The sequence below is a fragment of the Callorhinus ursinus genome, unplaced genomic scaffold (genome assembly GCF_003265705.2).
Source record: "Callorhinus ursinus isolate GAN/ISIS: 27379988/994484 unplaced genomic scaffold, GSC_fseal_2.0 scaffold6, whole genome shotgun sequence".
NCBI classification, from domain to species: domain Eukaryota; kingdom Metazoa; phylum Chordata; class Mammalia; order Carnivora; family Otariidae; genus Callorhinus; species Callorhinus ursinus.
Window position 1 is genome coordinate 58,725,015 of NW_027397068.1, and position 22,284 is coordinate 58,747,298.

At 41.4% G+C, this 22,284-nt stretch overlaps 1 protein-coding gene and 1 pseudogene across 7 annotated transcripts in view; one reads left to right on the forward strand and one right to left on the reverse strand.

The window, feature by feature from the left end:
• PHACTR2 (phosphatase and actin regulator 2) overlaps window positions 1–22,284 on the forward strand; it is a 261,006-nt gene that overhangs the window by 38,270 nt on the left and 200,452 nt on the right. The window lies entirely within an intron of this gene.
• On the reverse strand, window positions 13,252–13,377 carry LOC112819482 (U4 spliceosomal RNA; annotated as a pseudogene).

Genomic DNA, 22,284 nt, shown 5'->3' on the forward strand with positions numbered 1-22,284 from the left:
AGGAAGGAAGAGCCTAGAGAATTTTGGAGCCTTGAGGATGGATGTACCCAAGCATGAGGCTGGCCCTACTTCCAGACTTTGTGAATCAATGAATTCCAACCCTCATGTTTTTTTTTTTTCTAAGTAGTTTTGATTTGGGTTTTCTGTAGCTTGAAAGATTTCTATTGACATAGATTCTTTTCTGTGCATCCAATCATGTTACTTATACCTATGTTAGTATTTATTTTAGTTACTTTATTTTAGTTACTTTAGTATTTTGTTATAATAGTTAATTACATGTCTATTTTTCCTCAAGTGGATTATGATGCCCTTGGAACTGTGCATTAAACTCTTGCCTGCCTTTCTGATCTTTGTATAGGATATAGTACATTCATTTAGCTATGTTCTGAGGACCTACTCTATACCAGACTCAGACCTGGGTCTAGTTTTCAATAACTGTAGAATTGTGAATTTTATTTAACATACTACATGTATTCGTTTTCTATTGCTGCATAAAAAATTACCACAACATTAGCAGGTGAAACAAGTCACAGTTTCCATGGGTCAGAAGCCTGGGCATAACTCAACTGGGTTTTTTGCTTAAGGTCTCATCAGGCTCCAATCAGGGTGCCAGATGGACTGTGTTCTCATCTGGAGGCTTGAGTGGGGCAGAGTGGGTTTCCAAGCTCATTTGGCTTGTTGGCAGAATTCATTTCCTAGGGCTGTATGACTGAGGGCCCCAGCTTTTTGCTGGCTCTTGATTGAAGGTTGCTCCCACTAGGAATCTTCAACATGGCTGCTCACACCTTAAGCCAGGAAGGAGAATCTCTTGCTCCAGTCTGCTAAAACGGAGTCTTATTATATAGTATAACATATCACAAGGTGACATCCACCCACTTTGCCCTTTCCTACTGGCTAAAAGCTGTTCACAAGTCCCATTTGCATTCAAGGGTAGGGGACCACACAGAGGCATGGACAACAGGAAATGGCAAATTATGTAGGTCACCTTAGGATCTGTTGTCTACACTACCTTAAATGCTCATGGTGAAGTGTCTTCTTTTAGCTCCATAAGTGGATTTTATACCTCTTAGCATCTATAGAATTCAGTTAGGTTTTTAAAATTATAGCTGCATTTTCTTTTTCATCTCTGGAGAGATGTTGCATTTGCCTGAAATTTCTTTTTATGATCACCTGTGTTTCCTTTAGGATGAATCATTTTACAAATACTCATAAAATGATTCCTGAGGACATGTTTAAAATTTCAAAATACTTTATGTTCTTTTAATGATGTTTAAAAAGTAGCAGCTCCTAGAGTTGGTTGCATTGGAAATTTGATGTACATATTTTCCAAACAAACCAGGACCTCCTCAATAGCAATATTGAAAAGAACCCCCCAAAATGATACACTCTCTCTGATAGCATTTCAGTTCTAAATCTAAAAGCTGGCCTTCTGCCATTTTTAAAAAAATAATAGAATGATATTTAAAAAAAAAAACTTTTCCAAATGTAGAAATTAATACTTTTATTGGGGACCTGTGGAATTTGGCCAGGTTCTTCTTTATCTTGCAGAATAGCTAGATGTGACTGTCACATTAGATTTATAAATGTTTACTTGGTTTGTTAATTACAACAAAATATCCACTTGAAATAATTAAGAGCTATAATTAGACAAATAAACAAATAATCATCAATGACTCCAAAAGCATTTCCAACCAGTAACAAATTACTCTCTTGCATATATTTTCATATTTTTATGTTTGACTTTATATCTGCCAATTATTTCCCCCCATTCTATGAATGTCATGATTCCTAGCTACTGTTCAATGTACTATCTTAACTTTCTCCTTTACGAAGTCTTTAAAAGACTTAAAAAGTCTTAAAAAAAAAAAACAGTCCCATCTTTACCTGGGTTCAAAAAATTGTTTTATATGGTTTGTATGATACTTTATAGGCACCAGATCTTAATTTCCTTAACACACTGTGAAATGTTATAGTGCTGAACAGTTTATATGTAAACAATCTGTCTTTTATATTCTTTGTAATAAACTATTTTCCAAACACTAGTATATAAAATGGCATTCAGAGACGGGCTTGCAGAAAAATCTCTCCTTAGCCGCTGTTTGCAGTTTGGACACTAGATGGAGTAGTGGTCATACTGATCAGCAAATGTACTGTCAGACACAAGAGACTTAGTATTTGCACTTAATAACTTCTATTGAAAAGACAGATGTACCTATAAATGTGTTGTTTGAATTTTTTCTCTTGTAAAGTACTGTAGTCCCAGAGAATCAATATTAGATGAATTACTTTTTGTTTTTACCTACTTAATGTTTATTTATCTTCCAGTCTATTAAAACCATTATCAGACCGTTTTGTTAAATAAAAATCCAGTTCCTCTTAGGGTAAATTGTTTTCAGAATACAATTGATTCTTAAGTACATTAAGTCTTCCTAATTGGACATTTGTTTTCACTTTAGAAAAAAAAATCTGTGTCCAGTCTGTGGACAATTGTTTAAAAAAAATTTTAGCAAGTTTTTGAGTTGCTGTTTTCAGCTAATAGGGCGTAATCACATTTCTGGAATGAGATATGTCAGAGAAAGTGAATGCCCTTGGCTATATTAATCTGTTTTGAATTGATGTCCAACAGAGCTAACGTAGATGTTATCATCTTTATATCCATAGGGTTTTTGCTTATGTTGGCTGGAAATTTGGAGGCTCTCCAAATTTGGTGTCTTCCACATTAAGTGACTCTTGTGTATGACAGGATTTGAGGTCCAAGCCTGATTCTCTTAGGCACCTTTAAGTCCAGCCACATCCAGGGCCTGGCTAGGGAGAGAGGCTGCTGTGTAACCCTCGGCTCTCACCACCTAGCTTTGGTAGGTCTCTCTTCTCTTGTATATTCTGGATTACATATTTTACAAGTCACAGGTCATTTCTATTCCTGGAAAAGAAATTTTGTGGAATTTCGTTCATTCAAGAAGGAGCTGTGCTTAAAAATACAGGAAAATAAAACATTTAACAGATTTTACGTTTATTATTTTTTAGAAATAGAGTTCATTACTACCAAACGGCTTCAAGTGGAAGGTTTATTTCTAATATTTACCTTTCCAGTTTTAAAACATAAGCCGAAAGAAGTGATATTTGTTCTTTTTAAAGTTAATAACCTAATATTCCTTGAAAAGGACCAGATTTTCTATGACATAGCTTATATTGTAGGTATATTCTATGTAAAACCATCCCCCCAAAACATAAAACTTCTATATCAGATTATATACTTATCTTCTTTAATTTTGCTAAGATGCACCTTTCAGGTTTATGATTTTTTTTAAGATTTTTATTTATTTGTAAGAGAGAGCACAAGCAGGGGGAGCAGCAGAGGGAGAGGGAGAAACAGGCTCTGCACTGAGCAAGGAGCCTGATGTGGGACTCTCTCCCAGGACCCTGGAATCATGACCTGAGCCGAAGGCAGACGCTTAACGACAGAGCCACCCAGGCGTCCCAGGTTTATGATTAAACTTTATAGTTAGGTCAAAAAAAAACCTTCTTTTTGAGAAGTTGAATGGAATGTAAAAATATATATATTTTTTAATTTTAAAAGTCGTATTTTAAGTCCACCAGAAATTTTGTTATGGTGGATCTTCTGGTAAAAGGAAGAACCAATCTTTTGTTCGTTTTTGTGCAGAACCCTGTGCTAGGCAACGTGGTAGGCACATGAAGGTAGACAACTTGCTCTGGTTCCTGCCCCGAGGATCTCACAGTGAAATCAATATTTAAAATCAAATATTACATAACATAGGGAAATTGAATTATGATCACAAACAATATAAAAGACAAGAAAAGGGCTCTAGGCATTAAAGAGTTTGGAAAGGCTTCCAGAGAAAGATACATTTTAATGTTAATGTGTTAACCATTAATGTATTAAAGGTTGTGTAAGATTTTGATTTAAAAAAAAAAAAAGGAAGAAGAAGGGGTGGAAAAAAACCCCAACCAGAAAGAATCGGAATGGGCAGAGGCACAGAGATGAGAATTTTCAGTTTGGCTGGTATCACAGGTTAGGGCGTGAAGCCAGGTGGGTATATTGAGATCGTATTGTGCCGGGCCTTGAACCACAGGCTAAGACTTTGAACTCCAGGCTCTACTTAGTGGGGAGCAGGTGAAAATGTTTGTGTGCCAAAGTGATATCCTGAAAGTCATGTTTGAAAGGGGTTTATCTGGTAATCCCATAATAGGTGGGGAAAAAGAAGTGAGGGGGAGAGATGCAGGGAGAGCCATGGAGCGCCTATTTAAAAAGCTTAAATCCGAATCAGCAGAACCTCAGCAATGATTTAGGGAATGCAGCTAGAAACAAGGGGTATGTATGAGGTCCAGTGAGGGAAATATGGGTATAGAGGTAATGATATAATATACTGTGCCGGTGAGGTCTAATTATTTATCCTTCTAAATTAATCGAAGTCTGGTCCATCCTTATTCATTCGCCAGCACTGATGAGACTTCCAGAATCCATCTACTTGCCTGTCCGTCTTCCCCGCTCGTGGGTTCTATCAGTAGCCATACAGGCACAACAAGGGAAGGAGCCTCATTCTCTGCCCTTTGTGGTCACTATTACACTTGCTCCCTCACCAAACAGTGCAGTGTTGTGGGGGACTCTGTGGCTGCTGGAGATGGGCCCCCCAAACCTGCCATTTTCATCACCTAGGTAGGGAAGACATAGCCAGATTTACCCATTCCCCCTTTCCAATGCAAAGCATCATCCTCCATCTTCCCACTTCTTGGATAATCTAGTTTAATTCAACTCTTATTGGTTCTTGACTTTCCTCAGGGAGGCAAGGGAGCTCAGAACTCAAGAGAGCAATACCCAACCCTGGGCTTTCCCTGGTAGAAGGATTGAGCCGGGTAGCAATGTAAGGATGTGTAGGTTGTTCTTTGCACAAGAGCATTGGCCATGGGAGAGAATGTGGCTGGAAATCCAGCCTGTACATGGTTTTCCAAGCTGGACAAGCTGCCAAGAGGAAAGGCACTCTTTAAAAATTTTTGCATAAAAGAGCCTTATTGGCTAAGGGAGGTCCTGGCTGAAGGAAGGAAAATATTTTCATTTGGGAGGAGCATGAGTCATTAGTGGAAAATAACAACAAAAATCTAACCAAAACACCAATTTCAGCAAATTACTCTGTTATGTGTATAGTTTTTAACTAAATTTTCATATTTAGGGTTTAAAACAGGTGACATGTTCAGCATCAGGGAAATACAAATCAAAACCACAATGAGATACCACCTCACAGCGGTCAGAATGGCTAGAATTAACAAGTCAGGAAACGACAGATGTTGGCGGGGATGCGGAGGAAGGGGAACCCTCCTACACTGTTGGTGGGAATGCAAGCTGGTGCAGCCACTCTGGAAAACAGTATGGAGGTTCCTCAAAAAGTTGAAAATGGAGCTACCATATGATCCAGCAATTGCACTCCTGGGTATTTACCCCAAAGATACAAATGTAGGGATCCGAAGGGGTCGTGCACCCTGATGTTTATAGCAGCAATGTCCACAATAGCCAAACTGTGGAAAGAGCCTAGATGTCCATTGATAGATGAATGGATAAAGAAGATGTGGTATATATATATATATATACAATGGAATACTACTCAGCCATCAAAAAATGAAATCTTGCCATTTGCAACGACATGGATGGAACTAGAGGGAATTATGCTAAGCAAAATAAGTCAATCAGAGAAAGACAATTATCATATGATCTCACTCATATGTGGAATTTAAGAAAGAAAACAGGAGCATAAGGGAAGGGAGGGAAAATAAGACAAGACAAAATCAGAGAGGGAGACAAACCATAAGAGACTCTTCATCACAAGAAACAAACTGAGGGTTGCTGGAGGGGAAGGGGGTAAGGGAATAGGGTAGCTGGGTGATGGATATTAAGGAGGGCACATGATATAATGAATACTAGGTATTATATAAGACCGATGAATCACTGAACTCTACCTCTGAAACTAATAATACATTATATGTTGATTAATTGCATTTAAATTTAAAAATAAATAAAAGTTTATACTGCTATTTAAAAAAAATAAAATAAAACAGGTGATATGGTAATGCTAACCAACACCAAAGAAATTTTAGGGACTGTCTCCAAGAACTCTTTTTAATATCCATTCATGATATATTCATTCACTATATATTTTTTAAAGATTTTATTTATTTATTTGAGAGAGAGAGAATGAGAGCTAGAGAGCACGGGAGGGAAGAGGGTCAGAGGGAGAAGCAGGCTCCCTGCTCGGCAGGGAGCCCGATGCGGGACTCGATCCCGGGACTCCAGGATCATGACCTGAGCCAAAGGCAGTCACTTAACCAACTGAGCCACCCAGGCGCCCTCACTATATTGTTATGAAGGGACTTCTGTGTTCAAAGGATGATGGTAGGAATTGAGGATAAAACAATGAACCAGATTAGCATAGCTTCTGTCTTCACAGAGCTTACACCCTTGGGGCAAACAGAGATGAGGTAAGCTACGAGTGGACAAGTGTGATGAGACTCCCACACTCAGGCAAGATCTTGAAGGAGGGGCTTGTTTGTGGGGGACCAGTAAGACCTGGGGGGAGGAGAAGGGAGGGGACCTCTTCCATAGATTGTGGAGTCTACTTTAGAAGAGAGGCTCCTTTTCCATTGCAACAAGAGGAATGGCAGGAAGGAGGAGTGGGTGTGTATATTCATTATTGCTGTGTAACAAATTACCCCACAATGTGACTGTTTTACACAATGCATTTATCGTGCATTTATTCTGTGGGTCAGGAGTTCTCCAAGCATATCTTCACTGGGACTTCTGACTCAGAATCTCTCACAGATTGCGATCAAGAAATATGGCTGGTTGTACTTATTTCCACACTCAACTGGGTAAGGATCTGCTTCCAAGCTCACTCACAAGGGTGTTGGCAGGATTCCGGTTTTTGTGAGCTGTCGGGCTGACCTCAGTCCTTCCCTGGCAGTTGTCCAACAGGCCACCCTCAGTTTCTTGCAACCTGGGCCTCTCCATAGGGCAGCTCACAACATGGCAGAGTGAGCTGGAGAGGAAGCAAGGTGGAAGTCATAGTCTTTGTGTAAGCTGATCACAGAAGCGATAGCCTGTCACCTTTGCTGGACTCTTCATTAGAAGGGAGTCAGTCCAGCCCACAGTCAAAGGGAGGGGATTACCCAGGAGTATGAATACCAGGAAGTAGGAATCCTCAGGGACCAGCTGCCTACCACAGTGTAGTTAGTTAGGTTGAAATGTGGTGGCAGGAAAGGTGACGTTCTCTTCTGATGGCTTCCGTGTCTTCTGTGAGGTAGGAGGACAGTTCTTTCGTTCAGGGCTACAGAGAGTCAGAGTTTGTTGGAGAAGGTTTGAGCTGGTCGTTGTGTATCACAGAAGAGAGAATTCACCGTGGATATTTACAAGAATTGCTAAGCAGTTTGTTTGTTTGTTTGTTTATGTATTTTAAGTAGGCGCCACACCCAATCTGGGGCTCGAACTCATGACCCCAAGATCAAGAGTCGCATGCACTACCAACTGAGCCAGCCAGGTGCCCCAAATCACGAAGCAGTTTAAAGCAACCAGATACAGAACTTGACTCCAAGTGGCACAATCTGTATGGATTGTGTGGATTTTCCCAGCAGCCCAGGGGAAGGTGTGGAAAAGGCAGACTGCTAGATCCACAGAGTTTGGGTTTTCTGTTTAGGCAGGTACAACTGAAGGGCAGTGGGGGAACATGCATGGGTTGAGAGCTTCCCCTAGGGTGAAATGGGTTGGATGCAGGTGATAGATAAGGAGAAAGGAGGAATCGAGGATCTGGAAATACCAAAGAGGTAACTGAATAAGAGAATTGGAAATATAAGAGACTGTGGTCTGAAGTTAAGATGATGGAATTAAAGTTTCTGAAGGGGGTGCCACTGATGTGGTAGAAGAGAGGCATCATGTAGGTAGCTGAGGACCAGGAAGATGAAGGTCACTAAAGATGAGACAGTCATATAATCGAGAGGCTAAGATGTGTTTACGGCCATACCACCCTGAACGCGCCCGATCTCGTCTGATCTCGGAAGCTAAGCAGGGTCGGGCCTGGTTAGTACTTGGATGGGAGAGGCTAAGATGTTGGATGGGTTATGCACATAAATGTTGAAGTGGCCCAGAGCGTTAAGAGGCAGGGGCTGCAGGTAAAACTGGGGTCTAACACTTTCGGGGAAGTGACAGGAGGTCTAGAGATTGCAGATGGGACCTCTTCTGGCAATATGACCAACTAGATAGTCTGAAGTATGCTCCCACGACACAATACCCATAAATCGGAGTAAGAAATAGAAATACAGCCCTTTAAATGTCTAGCTGAAATATCTTTTTTAAAAATGTGGGGAAACCTTCGGGGCCAAAACCAGATGGGGTTGGACACCAGAGTGATAAACAGGCATGGAAGACACTGACAACTTTTATCAGTAGTCTAGGGCCTTGGGTGAAGTTTTCTAGTCTGCAGGTGGACAGAGAACAAGGTCATCTGTTTCCCCTCTATTAACGATGGCATAAACCCTGTGGATATCTCTAATCAACCTAGAACATAGGGGTGGGAGGTATGAAGGTGAGTATAACAGGCCATTCTCTCCTCATCTGGCTGTCTGCTGAGTCACCTCCAATGAATCCAGTTGTTTCTGCAATCAGACATGGAGATGGTAAGGCAGCCTCCTGGGCATGGGCACCAGGGCCTTGGGTTTTAATGCTAGGTGTCACATCAACCCTGGATAAAGGGCTGCACCCTTAGTAAAAGGGAGAGCTAGAAAAAAAAATCTGTCATTAAAGAGACACCAGGAAACTTACCTATTTCCTCCTAGGCTATGGTTGGGAAAAAAACCTCCCATAAAAATGTATAACCGTAGAACCACCCTCATGCAGTTACTCGTTTGGGCCTGTAAATGCCAAGCCAAACAAATAACTTAAAGTGGTTCTGGACCAGAGCACCATGGGCTCCTGCTACATACAATCCAGAATCAGTCCTTTCTGGAAATGGAACCTCAGCCCAAGCTTCATGCGATTGCCATGAATGCTCACCTGAACATGAGCTTACAAATCAGAATGACAAAATACACCGAGAGACAAGTCACAAGGAGAGGAAATCAGAAGGAAAATAAGTAATAAAAAATCAGATTCCAAATTATCGACATAGACAATGGATACCAGCAGTAGAGGAGGCAGGTAATTTGATTCCATGGCAGGGACCAGGAAAACAATTTGGCTGTTTACCCAAAAGCCTTAAAACCTTTCATTCTCTTTTATTTAGCAATTTGATTTCTATAATTTTTTATTAAAGAATGATCAGATATGGACATATAATGCTACTCATCATAGTGTTGTTAAAATAGAACAGTCTTCCTACCCAAGAATAGGGCGGTGAACCAGTAAATGATAGAAATTGTACAGTATTATTTACATTTATGAACAGTTTTAATGACATGAGGTTATGTTCCCCATATAATATTAAGGGATAAGAGCAAGATCAAAAACTGCTCGTTAAAATGGCAGTGTTCAGCTCTCCAAATTATTTAGCTACACAAAAATATTTCATTCCGTTCAAATAGATATTTGATGTATTCAGCATTCTGTTCAAATAGGTACTTGATGTATTTTTGAATACATCAAGACTTGGCAAAGTCTTGCCAAGATATTGTTGGAGGATTCAGCTGTAATGAAAGAGAAAAGTCTACAAAGAATTTAAGTATAAAATTAAGTATAAGAGTCTAAAAATGTAAAAATGTATAAATAATAGTTTGCCGAGATAGACTTTAAATTCAGATTCTGATGCACTTTAAAATGCAGTCAACATTCACCTACTTGAATTAGAAACACCATACTGAATCTTTCTATTCTGGGTGTAAGAAGTTCTCAGGGAGTTTAGGAGTTAGTAAATTTCTGTTCCTGTTTTTGGATGTAATTATGTGTCAACTATTTATGCTGTTAGAACCAGCATACAGGCCACTTACGTACCAGGGATTCCAGCATGATTGCACATTTCACAGTAGCAATGAAGAACATGCCTCCACAATCCTTTCATCTCTATGAATTGAGAAGATGGAATATTTTCTACTAAACAGTGATTTGGTTAATGAAAGCGCTTGTCAAACCGCGTCGGGTTGGATTACAGGGGTACATGCTTGCTGCTCTCTCAGGTTGTCGTCTGCACAGAACCATCTACAGAGAAGACACAATCCCTGTCTCACTTTTCAGTGTTGGTAAAACACTGGTTAACACTCCGGAGGTTTCTCCTGAAGTTGCTAAGTGACACGATGATGTGTTTGACTTTGCTCCCCCACAGAGGCAGGCAATCTGGCAAATACTTGTGAAAAGAGGTCTATAGAATAGGAATACCATCAAATCGAGCAATAACAGAGCCATAAGGCACGTCTGTCTTAATTGGAAGGCATGTCTTAATGGTGAGAGCAAGAGCTAAAGTGTTTCCTTTCTGCCTGTACAACTTCATTCTTTCATTCAACAAGGGTTTCTTGGATCTGAGACTTACTACATTTCAAGTACTCCCAAGTGCTATGGATACAGATTTTTTTAAAGACATAGTTCCTGACCTCAGTGCCATGGATTATGTGGATTAAACTGAAGTCCTGCTCTGGGGGAAACCATGATATTTAATCAGCAATTACCGCATAGTTGATGAGCAGGACCAGGCACAGCACTGGACCTGAACAGTGAGGGGAATCATAGTCTTAATGATCTGCAGGGACTGACAGTGGGACTCAGCAGGGTGGGAACCACACCTGCGCCAACATGAGAGGGAATGTGGGGGAGGGATGACGTTGGAGACCCAGCTCAGGAGTCACTGTTAGGAAGCAGGTCTGTCCATTGCAGCAGGATTCTGGCTGCTAGGAAGGGGTTGGAACTGACTCTCCGTCTTGGGGTGAGATTGATTTAACCAAGGCAAAATCTCTAATCAGAGTGGAAGCTGAGATACCAGACAGGGCAAGGACAACACATCAGAACTAGGGAAGCAGGTTCACTGTTAACCTAGAGCCGAAGGAGTGGGAAACTGGATTCAGAACCAGAGTCGCCAGAGCGCCTAGCAAGCCGGAAACCACAGGCGTGGCTCCGTAGCTCAGGGAGCAATATAGGAGGCTGATGGTGTTGTCTTGGGAACACAGGGTTTTGAAAAGATGAAGCCAACTAGAGAGCAAGCTTCTCGAAGGGAGGGATCTTCCTGGCTATCACTGGGCTTGGCACCTGATAGGTGCTCAAACAATGTTCGTGGGTGAATAAACTACATGAGTGACTCTGTTCTCAAAATGATGTGGATAATGGGACTTCGAAGGTGATTTGTTTTGCAGTTAGATTTGGCCAGCAAATTAATGTTGTACTGAAGGCTTAATGGGAGCTGGTGAGCCCAGCAACAGGGGATTTTAAGCTGGGGCTGCTAGCGATTCGTGGAAGAGACAGATTCCTTTTTCCTTAAAACAAAACATAAACCTCGGAAACACATTATCACGTGCTTGGATGAGACCTGGGCCTTCTTTATTTTTTTATTATTTTTTAATTTATTCATTTGAGACACAGAGATAGAGAGAGAGAGAGAGAGAACATGAACAGGGGGAGAAGCAGAGGGAGGGGGAGAAACAGGACCCCCTCTGACCAGGGAGCCCGATGCGGGGCTCGATCCCAGGACCCTGGGATCATGACTTGAGCCGAAGGCGGATGCTTAACCATCCAAGCCACCCAGGGGCCCCAGAGACCTGGGCCTTCTGTATCATATAAAATGGAAGAGAAGTTTCTATCCAGGGTAATTTTAAGGGTAAATAGTACCAACTGGCCACACAGCTCAAAGGAAGCATGGTAGGTCTAATTGTGGTTAGACCTGACATGGGTCCATCATGCAGCATTAGCTGAAATATGTCTTTCTCAAAAGTTCTGAAAGTATGCCCATATTCAATGATGTTAACGCCATATGTTACAACATCGAAGATTGTCTAAGTCAGCAAATGAGATTTGTGTTATTATTGAGACTTTTTTTTTTCTGATAGTAATTAGCTAGTGGGTTAAGCTCATTACTGTTCTTGGTTTGTGAAACCCACATCATATGCATGAAGACAGATAATCATCTGTTTGCCATGAAGGAAAGACACGATAATTATTCTAATTTTTAAAAATTATTTTATTTATTTATAAGGAATCTCTCCACCCAACGTGGGCTCAAACTCATGACCCTGAGATCAAGCATCCCATGTTCTTCCAACTGAGTCAACCAGGTGCCCTGTAATTATTCTAAATTATAAATCAAATTACTTAGCTACAAGTATAAAGGGTGGGGGGAGTTGTAACTAAGATTCAGTCCTGGTCTATAGCATTTGAGTTTTTAATTTATTTTTCTAAGAAATCACTCTTTAATTTTTGACAATGATATATGATAAGACATTAAAGAAACATTTCTAGGCTATCTATGTCAAATCATATAGCTAAGTCCATAAATTATTTCTGTCCATGGAATCAAAGGCCCATATCAGATGAATTTATGTTATCTAGAGTTTTATATTAAAAAATACAATCTGACATTATTTTTTCTCCAATCTGACATTACTCTTAACTCATCTCTCAGTAACATGAAATAGTTTATGGCAGTGACCTATAATGGAATAATTGTACCAAAAGCCTGTCAGCAACTCATGGAAGATGAAATTAAAAGATTAAGTCTGGAGTCTGTTGACAAAAAAGCTGGGACACTATTTCAGGGACATATGCAACAAATTAATGAGATATTTGAAAGCAAGAAAATTGTCTGTTTTGAAATTAAGAAACCCTATTCTTTCATCCTTTGTAGGACCTCTACCTGAAGGGTTATTTAGAGTAAAAAAATTAGTCCAATACTCAGCACAAATTCTAAATATTACCGGCAGTGAAAGATCTTTTAAAACCTTTTATACTTAAGATCATCGATCTTATGTAAGTAGATAGAATTATAGAATCCCAGTTTAGAAGGGTTCTGGCATTGACAGATGTGGACAAATTTCCCCAGCTATAAATTGGTACTTTGTAACTCACTATGTTGTCAATAGAAATATGTATATCTATAAGTACTAAAAGTTATGATATGGGAGAAACAGATCTCATTAGCTTAGTCCCTCTGAAGTCTTCAAATTTAAAAACAGAGAATGCAACCATCCCCCCCCCAAACTTTATGGAAGTCTCACACGTAAAACTGACAAAAGTAGACTTGCTTAGATTAAAACAGCTAAGCTTTCTCAGTGGGAGTCAGGAAATCTCTGAGACACCACCAAAGAATATCCCAGGGTCTTGCTGAGCAGAATTTGAGAAAAGTTTTCAATTAGCAATAATCGCGCCTCGGATAAACCTCATTGACTACGATACTGCCACGGTGCAAAGCTTGCTGAGCAGAATTTGAAAACCACTAATTGACACTAGATGTTCCAAATGTCAATCCTCAGAGTAAGGCTTTCTTGGAGTCAACCCAGAGAAAGCAGAAAGAAGGAAATAATAAAGATAAATGTAAGAATTAATGAAACAGAAAATAAATATGCAAGGATCAACAAAGCCAAAAGTTGGTTCTTTGAAAAGCCTAATGGAAATGACATACCTGGAAATATCCACAAGAGAGAGAAGAAAAGCACAAATAAACAATATTAGAAATGGGAAAGGAACACACCTGTAGGGATTACAGAGATTAAAAGAGTAAGAAGCTATTATAGGCAAAGCTGGTATCTCTAACCTTGAGAATGGAGTTAATGTACATGTTCCTTAAAAATTTAACTTACCAAAACTGGCTCAAGAAGAAATAGAAAGTTGGAAGATCCTATAATTATTAACTAATTTGAATCAATGATCAGAATGTTTCACCAGACCCTGAAGATTGTACTAGTGAGTTCAACTCAGCATTCAAGGAACAAGTCATTTTAGTTGTATTCATTTGCTAGAGCTACCGTAACAGAATGCCACAGATTGGATGGCTTAACCAACAGAAATGTATTTTCTCACAGTTCTGGAGAAGTCCAAGGTCAAGGCGTTGGCAGGTTTGGTTTCTTCCAAGGCTTCTCCTCAGCTTGCAGAAGACTGCTGTCCTGCTTTGTCCTTGTAAGGTCTTTCCTCTATGCGTGAGCATCTCTGGTCTTCTCTGTGGGTCCAGATTCCTCATCTAATAAGAGCACCAGTCACATTGGATTAGAGCTTACCCTAAGGGCCTCATTTTAACTTAATCATCTCTAAAAGTCCTGTCTGCAGATACAGTCCTATTCCAAGGTGCTGGGAGTTTGAATATGAATTTGGGGGATACAATTCAGCCCACAACACTAATCTTACACAAACTACCTCGTATTACAGAAGATGATGAAACATGTCCCAGCTCATTTTTTTTAAAAGATTTTATTTATTTATTTGCCAGAGAGAGAGAGCACAAACAGGGGGAGCAGCAGAGGGAAAGGGAGAAGCAACTCTCCACTGAGCAGAGAGCCCAGACGCAGGGCTTGATCCCAGGACCTTGGGATCATGACCTGAGCCGAAGACAGATGCTTAACCAACTGAGCCACCCAGGCGCCCCTTTCCCAACTCATTCTAAGGCCAGAAGGGAAAATGACAAACTAATCTCACTCATAAGAGCAGATGGAAAATTCCTAAACAAAATACTTATAACCTAACCCAACAATGTATTGGAAAATATAATAATCACGGGGTTGAATTTAGTACAGAATATTACAGTAACTAAAACTCTATGCTCAGCGACTATAGTTCATGATAAGAAGAGTTTAAAATTGATCAGTTTACCTGTACTTAGTGATTGAAGAAAATGTACTTATTTGAAGATGAATTTGATTTACGTAAGATGTGGAATTTTGTGTGGTCTTACATTCCTTAAATCTACAGGTCTTCTATAAAACTGATTTTTACTGTGGTGCCTTCCCTATATTTGGACTTATGTTCATTAGAACTTTTCATGTGCTGCCAGTGCCTTTCAGGAATACCACTGCGAAGCTGAAGGATCCACATTCATAAAAACATGCTGGTTTTCACACAAGTCCTAATGAGCTTCTGGTTGGGTTGTTCAGAGGAGAATGTCAGCCTCTGATTTTAAATGTACTCTTGGAGCAAATGTCTATCAGCATGTGGCTGCTTACATCTGTTATTTTAAGACACTAATCAAGAGAAACATAGCATTTCACATCCCCTACATTATTTGTGTGCCTTAATATAAAATCAATGTTGGAAAGCTAATTACAGTATTCTGGATTTTGCAGTCAATAGGCATTTGCGATCATGAGTGGGTGCTATTGAGAAAGAAAAATAAAGGAAATACTGTCAAGCAAAGACTACTCAGGAAATTTTATAGGTTTAAATATGACTCCAGTTCAAAGACTTTCTGTTTATTTACTTACTTATGTATTTCTTTAGTAACAGGAACAAGCTGTCTTATATGTTGTATCTGAAGATCTAAACAAGAAAAGGCCCTGTGTCTTATTAGCTGAGGTCACTGTGGTAAAAAAAAAAAAATTCAGGTCGCAAGGACAGTCCATTATGATGTCTGCATGAGGATGGACTGATTTGTCCTGTTGCATGGGCTTGTCCTTTCCCCTGATTCCAGATGGCCATCTTTCCATGCATGTGCTAGTCACAAGGTGCACTGGCTGAAACCATGGATGAAGTAGAACAAATCCATGCCCATTACCAGAAAAACTCAACATTTATATCCTGTGCACAGTGGGTCAGTTTAATTGTATTTGCATACAAAGGTTAGCATTTCTCACAATAATTTTATTGGAGTTTTTGAGACAATATTTTGAGGTACTGACAGATTTTTTTTTTCTGTAATTCCTGGTGCCTTGTGACATTCCTTTTGCCCAGGCAGCTGGGCCTTCTGCACTCATTTCTTCAGGAGAGGGTGACTGAGCCGCAAGCAGAGAACAGTGAAGCCAACTCTTGACTTTGGAGTTTCAGAAGCTGAGGCCTGGCATAGGGTAAAAGACTGGAAAGGATTGCTTGTAGATACTCAAGGAGGCAGATGGACTCAGATCCATTCAGGACACTGTTGGTGTGACCTTGTGTCAGGCAGGTTGACAAAGAGAAAGAAACATCGGTGTGGCAGTCTAGGCAGGTTGCCTGAGTGCCATCACCTTCTGCCCTCGATGTGGCACGTGAGCCGAGAACGAGCTTGTGGGGCCAGGGGAGCAGTGAGGTTGCCTTCCCCGGCCCAGAGTTATGTGAGAGCAACAGAATGTTCCTTCCCAAGCACCCAAGAATAGCATGAAAGTGGCACGGAAGAGGCCCTAGACCGGAGGCAGCTGGAAAGTTTGGGAGGGAGGCAGGATATAGCAGTGACCTCCATGGGTCTCTGGCCTGAGGCCAGTGAAGGCCAAATGGGATTAGGGACTTCTCAGAGGATGCCAGTATACACAGGTGATGAACCCAGTGCCACCTTGAGACTCAGGCACAAGGTCACCTTTGCTCTGGGCTTGGCCTCTTCCAGTTAACCTTCCTCTTACACAGCAGGGAATGTGCCACCTGGAGCCTGGACCCCCTTCCCGGGGCCATGCCTCAGGTATCCGGGGGCCTGGAATTCCTGGTCCAAACAGCTCTCAGCCCACTTCCAGGCCTGTCTGGTTTGCCTCCCTTGACCCCTCTTTGTGAGGGTGAGGGTGAACTGTACTGCTGGGGTTCGTAGCCACAAGCCGGAAGAGGGGCTGTCAGCAGGCTGTGCTGACAGAAAGTGCATATGTGGGTATGAGCAGAGCTCACAGCTCTTAGAGAGCAGGACAGGCCTGGGGGCAGCAGAGAAGGGTGGGCCTCAGGCTAGAAGCCAACTCTCAGTGCGGCCACTTTCCAGGTCATTATGAAGGTACATTTATTTGTTAAGTGGAGGATAGAACATCTTCTAATAGTCTCTTAGCTTGCTTTATAACCTCAATGTTTAGACAGGTGGAATGTGGGTTTCCACTTGTACCTTTGGCCTGTCTCATCTCCCTGCCCCGCGGTGACTTCTCAGAGCGTCAGCCTTTCGCTCGGCTCCATGGCCGGCCTAGGATGGTGCTCAGTGAGTGTTGCCTGAAGGAATGTGGAGAATAAATGTGTTTTTGAAAGCTGTTCACCTGAAAACCCATGAAAAGTTAACTACTGGCATTGAGAACCCATGGAAATATTCTGGCAGAATTTGGAAACAATACACAGGGGTTGGCATAGGTTGAACACCACTAATCCACTTCTAAATGAAGACGGGGTGTCACTGCTGCCTCTGAGGAAGTGGAGTAGGAGAAGCCCTTGACTTGATTATGGTCCAGGAAGCAAGCCCAGGCTTCTGCTTCGGTGCCGGCCTTGGCTGGACCCAGTTGGCGGCATGTGGGCTTCCTCCAGAGCTTGCCGTCAATGGGTCTGGAGCCAACAGCCCACGCTTCTGGGCAAGCAGGGCTTGGCTCCTGCCTTGGGCTCGGAGACCGTGCTGGCGCCGCTACAGAGTTCTTGGCCCTGCTTTGCTCTAATTAACCAGGCTATCGGTGGGGCGAAGCGGGTCAGTGGTGATGTCTGCTCTTCTGTGGACGCCTCAGCTGAGGGAAGAAGTTCTGAAATGAAGACTATTACATAATGATTTTATGAATAACACATAGCTTCCTAAAACAGGTCTTTTTCTATTACATTCTCAGAGCAGGTTTTAGAAGCAAGCCAATTTTAGACTCTTGTAGTAAGAACAAATCTAGGAACCTTCATCAGGTGTGACGCATTTGATGCAAAATATAGATGGCCAAGGAATGATGTTGCTTGGTAATAAGTGCAATGATATGATGACCTCTAAAATATATATGAGCTCAGGGACGTATGTCAAATGACACACTAAAGGATAATTAGGTGAAGGATGGAGGTAGCTATACTAGTTTTGTTCAGTATAAAACTGAAATGGAGGGTTTCATCCCACTAGGTGGGGAGGAGGGGTTGTGCCACATTTACTGAGCTCTGGGGGAGTCTTTGGATCTATTGAAGCAGAGTGGACAGAGCCCGGGACATCTCCAGGGTCATGAGCATTCTCTGGTGCTGACTTGCTGACTGGGTTTGGAGCTTAATTATTTAAATGTTTCCAGACTCAAATGACTGATGAGCTAACATATTTTTAATTCAGGCTTTCACAGAGCAAGCTGTAAGATGTGCTGAAAGCAAACGCTGTAGAATGCCTTGCTAAACGGATACAAACTGAAAATTCCAAGCCATGGATTTGACTTCAGTGTTCACATTTGAAATGACAAATTTAAAATGTTATCCAAATTTCAAGGGAACAGAGCTTGACATCAGTTCTTGTCCTGAGCGAAGGCTTTCGTGAACTAGAATTTGTTTTGTTGTTGTTTTTAAAGAGAGAAAAGAATGTTGTTAGAATAAAGAAAAAGAAGGTTGCCAGAATGTTCCACTTAATTTAGCCCTCTAAAGATAAACACACTGGTGAATCATTGCAAGCTGATGTTACTATTTTAACGTTAATTCTGTAACCTTTTCCTACCGCTTCCTGTCTACTGAGTAGGTGGGTTATAGGTAGACTCACTTAGAGGAGAGTTTGTTTCTGTCAAACTCCTTTTAAGTTTTCCAGTGGCTCAAACTATTTCTGATATAAGCAGTCGCTACTCGGCGCAGGGGGGTGGGGTGGGGGAGGGCTTAAAATAGTACTTTGAAGAATGAGCATATCGGAGAATTATTCAGTTTCTAGAGATTCTATAGAGTTAAGACAGTCTACTAATCATCAAACTTAGTAAGTAATTGATCTCAAATGAATTGTAGATACTTTATAGCACTATGCAGATGGTAACTGAATCTTGAGAGTCAGTCTTGCAAAATTGGCCATGGAAAATACTTGCCCTGTCCCCAGCAAGCCAGATCTTTGTATCATTCTATTCCTTGTCTCCTCTGTCTTGATACCATGTCTTTTTATATGTTCCATTTTCCAAGTTGAGGGTGACTAACTAGGCTGTTCATCCTTTCTCGGAAGGTTTCCCTCTTGGTGGTTATGCTTGTGGCAGAAGCTCTCATCCACCTGAGCTTCACTAGCAAATGCACCATCTTATTTATGTTTGCATCAGAGTATAAGTAACAAATGTTGACAGCAAACGTTTCTGAATGGATGCTATAATGGGTTTTCAGCAAGTAAATGGTCTTTAGCTATAGAAATACCAAATCTCTCTGTAAGAATCACAGCATCCAACCATGGGGCTGTTTCTAGAGCTTTGCAGCACTTGAGGCAAGTCCTATGAACCCACTCAGCTGGCCCCCACTCCTTCAGGTCTGCCCAGTGTCCTGCCCTCGCTGCTGCCTCCCTCCTTCCTTTGTTTTTCTTCCCAGCATCCATATCCAGGCCACATCATCCTGCTCTATACTCTGGATCTTTATAATCCTGGCCTATCTTTTCCCCTCCCATGTTCTCACTCTCCATACTGTCAAAGAGCCCATTCATTTTTATCTTGGGAGAACCCATTGTAGTCATTGGGAAAACCCAATGAATTCCAGGAAGACAGTTACTCGGTCTAGTGTCCGAGAAATGGGAGAAGTGCTGCTTATGAGCTGATTGCTGTCCGCTCCTTTAAGGAGTGCTGGGAAGATTGAGAACTGCCTCATGTAGGTAACACGTAGTTTCAGCTATGCTCTTGCTAAAAGATTTTTGAATTCTTAACCCAACATTGGCCTAAGCACTTTTGGTGTTAGCCTCAGGGGCGTCGTAGACCCAGTTGTTTGAATGCCATATAGAGTTAGATTCTTGGAAGTCCCCTAAGTCCATGGTATTGAAACTCTTCTTTATAATCCCTCTACTCTTTTTCTCCTGCTAAATACCTTTTCACTCCCTGCTCAGATCCCACTACCGGGGCCTTTTCTGGTATCGTCCCACCACCAACCATGCTTTCTACCCATTAGCCCCCATTTAAGACCTCAGGTGCACCTAGAGGAGCAGCAGGGCCATCTGGGCTGTCTTTCAGCACATTCCCAGGGAGAGGGAACTTTTAAAATGACTTGCTTAATGACATGTAGTTTGTTAAGATAATGGTGATGTCCTAGGCTGAAAAACATCTCCTCCCCGTGCCCCCCCAAGCCCCCCAGGAGGTCTGCATCCTAGTCTCCAGAACCTGTCAATATGTTACTTTACATGACAAGGGGACTTTGCAGATGTGATTAAGTTAAGGACCCTTGAGTTGGGGAAATTATCCTGGATTATTTAATTGAGCTCAATATAATCCCAAGAGTCCTTATAAAAGGAAGGCAAGGAGGTCAGAGAGGAAAAGGCAATGTGACAGCAGAAATGGAAACTGGAGTGATATAGCTATAAGCCAAGGCTGGAAGCTTCTAGAAGCTGGAAGAGACAAGGAATGGATTCTCCTTTGAAGCCTCCAGAAGGAATTCAGCTCTGCTGATACCTTGATTTTAATCCTATAAGACTTATTTCAGATGTCTGACCTCCAGAACTATAAGAATAAATCTAGGTTGTTATAAGCCACTAAATTCGTGGTGATTTATTACAGTGGCAACAGGAAACTAATAAAGATGAAATGACATAGGCAAACGATAAGAGACTCTTTTTCTTAAAAGATTTTACTCATTTGAGACAGAGACAGAGCACAGAGGGAGAGTCAGAGGGAGAAGCGGACTCCCTGCTGAGCAGAGAGTTGGATGCAGGGCTCGATCCCAGGACCCCGAGATCATGTCCTGAGCCGAAGGCAGACCCTTAACCAACTGAGCCACCCAGGGGCCCCAAGACACTCTTAACTCTAGGAAACAAAGTGAAGGTTGGCGGGGGGGAAGGGGGGGGGGGGGATGGGGCAATTGGGTGATGGGCATTAAGGAGGGCACACGATGTAATGAGCACTGGGTGTTATATGCAACGGATGAATGACTGAGCTCTACGTCGGAAACTAGTAATGCACTATATGTTAACTAATTGAATTTAAATAAAATAATTTTTAAAAACATAAAAAAATTTTAAATTAAAAAAAAGATGAAAAGACAATGCAAAAAGCAAATTGAAAGCAGAACTGAGACTCAGGGAGATAAAGCACCCATAGGATGGCTCATTGCTTCTTTAAGAGCAACCACACCAGCTCCCCATCTTGGCCTGTGTCCCTGATGGTAAGTTAGAGCCTAGTTAAACCCTGATTGCTGCCCAGTACCTTTTCTTCTCTTGCACCTCATATCAGAGACAAAGGTTTATCTCCTTTCCCCCATCGCTCTCAGGAACTTTTCTACAACCATCTTGGAGGCATCTTCCTCAAAGATGGTAGCTAGGTATTTGCTCTGCTGCTCATCAGTACTTCTAGAACCATTTAGATGGCTGGTGTGGATGCTCACTGTTGTCTATGCCCAAGTTTAGTGCTGTGAATAGTAAGCACAAGATGAGACCCTAGTCATTAAACTTGGGATCTTATCCTTCATTTCCTTAAAACAGTGGTCTTAGTGGGAAAATTATGAGACTTCAGTCTCCAGCTAAATCAGCCAGGCAAACTCATTGATTACCTTCTATGTACTCAGCACTTAGCTCTCGGTATCCTGCGTTGATACAAGAAATTTGGGTAGTCTACTTCTTCCTTCAGCAAGTGCCTGCATAAAGAGCTAAAAGCCACATGGTGAAAAAGAATTGTTTCCCCAGTTAATCTGAAGCCTAAGTAAGTATTAGTACTTAACTATTTTTTACTAATGGATGACGAAATGTACTTTTGTAAGAGGAAAGTAAATTTTCATTGGGCTATTTAAGGAGATCAGGCAGAAATTGATGAATGAGTGAAAAAAAAGTGACCAGTACTTTTTAGGCATGATGGAATTCTCCTTTATGTGAAATGTGAAGTGGCTGAAGTTATGAATGGGCCTTGCTGGGACCACAGTGTTTGTCTATTTCTCCATGTGTCACTTACTTAGTCAGGTACTCATTCTAAAAACAATTGCTGAGCACTTAATATTCTCAGAGCTGTGAAGACTGACTAGATCCCTGCCTTCGGGGCACTGCACATCATAGCGGAGCTAATCAGGACGTATTTGATCAGGAATTATCCAAGGTAAGAAACATCCTGTTACTAAAAAAATCTTCAGCTTAAGTTAAAATTAAACAGCTTAAGTTTAAGTCACTCAGAACCCAGGATACCTTATATACACAATGGAATATTATGCAGCCATCAAAAGGAATGAGATCTTGCCATTTGCAACGACGTGGATGGAACTGGAGGGTGTTATGCTGAGTGAAATAAGTCAATCAGAGAAAGACATGTATCACATGACCTCACTGATATGAGGAATTCTTAATCTCAGGAAACAAACTGAGTGTTACTGGAGTGGTTGGGGGT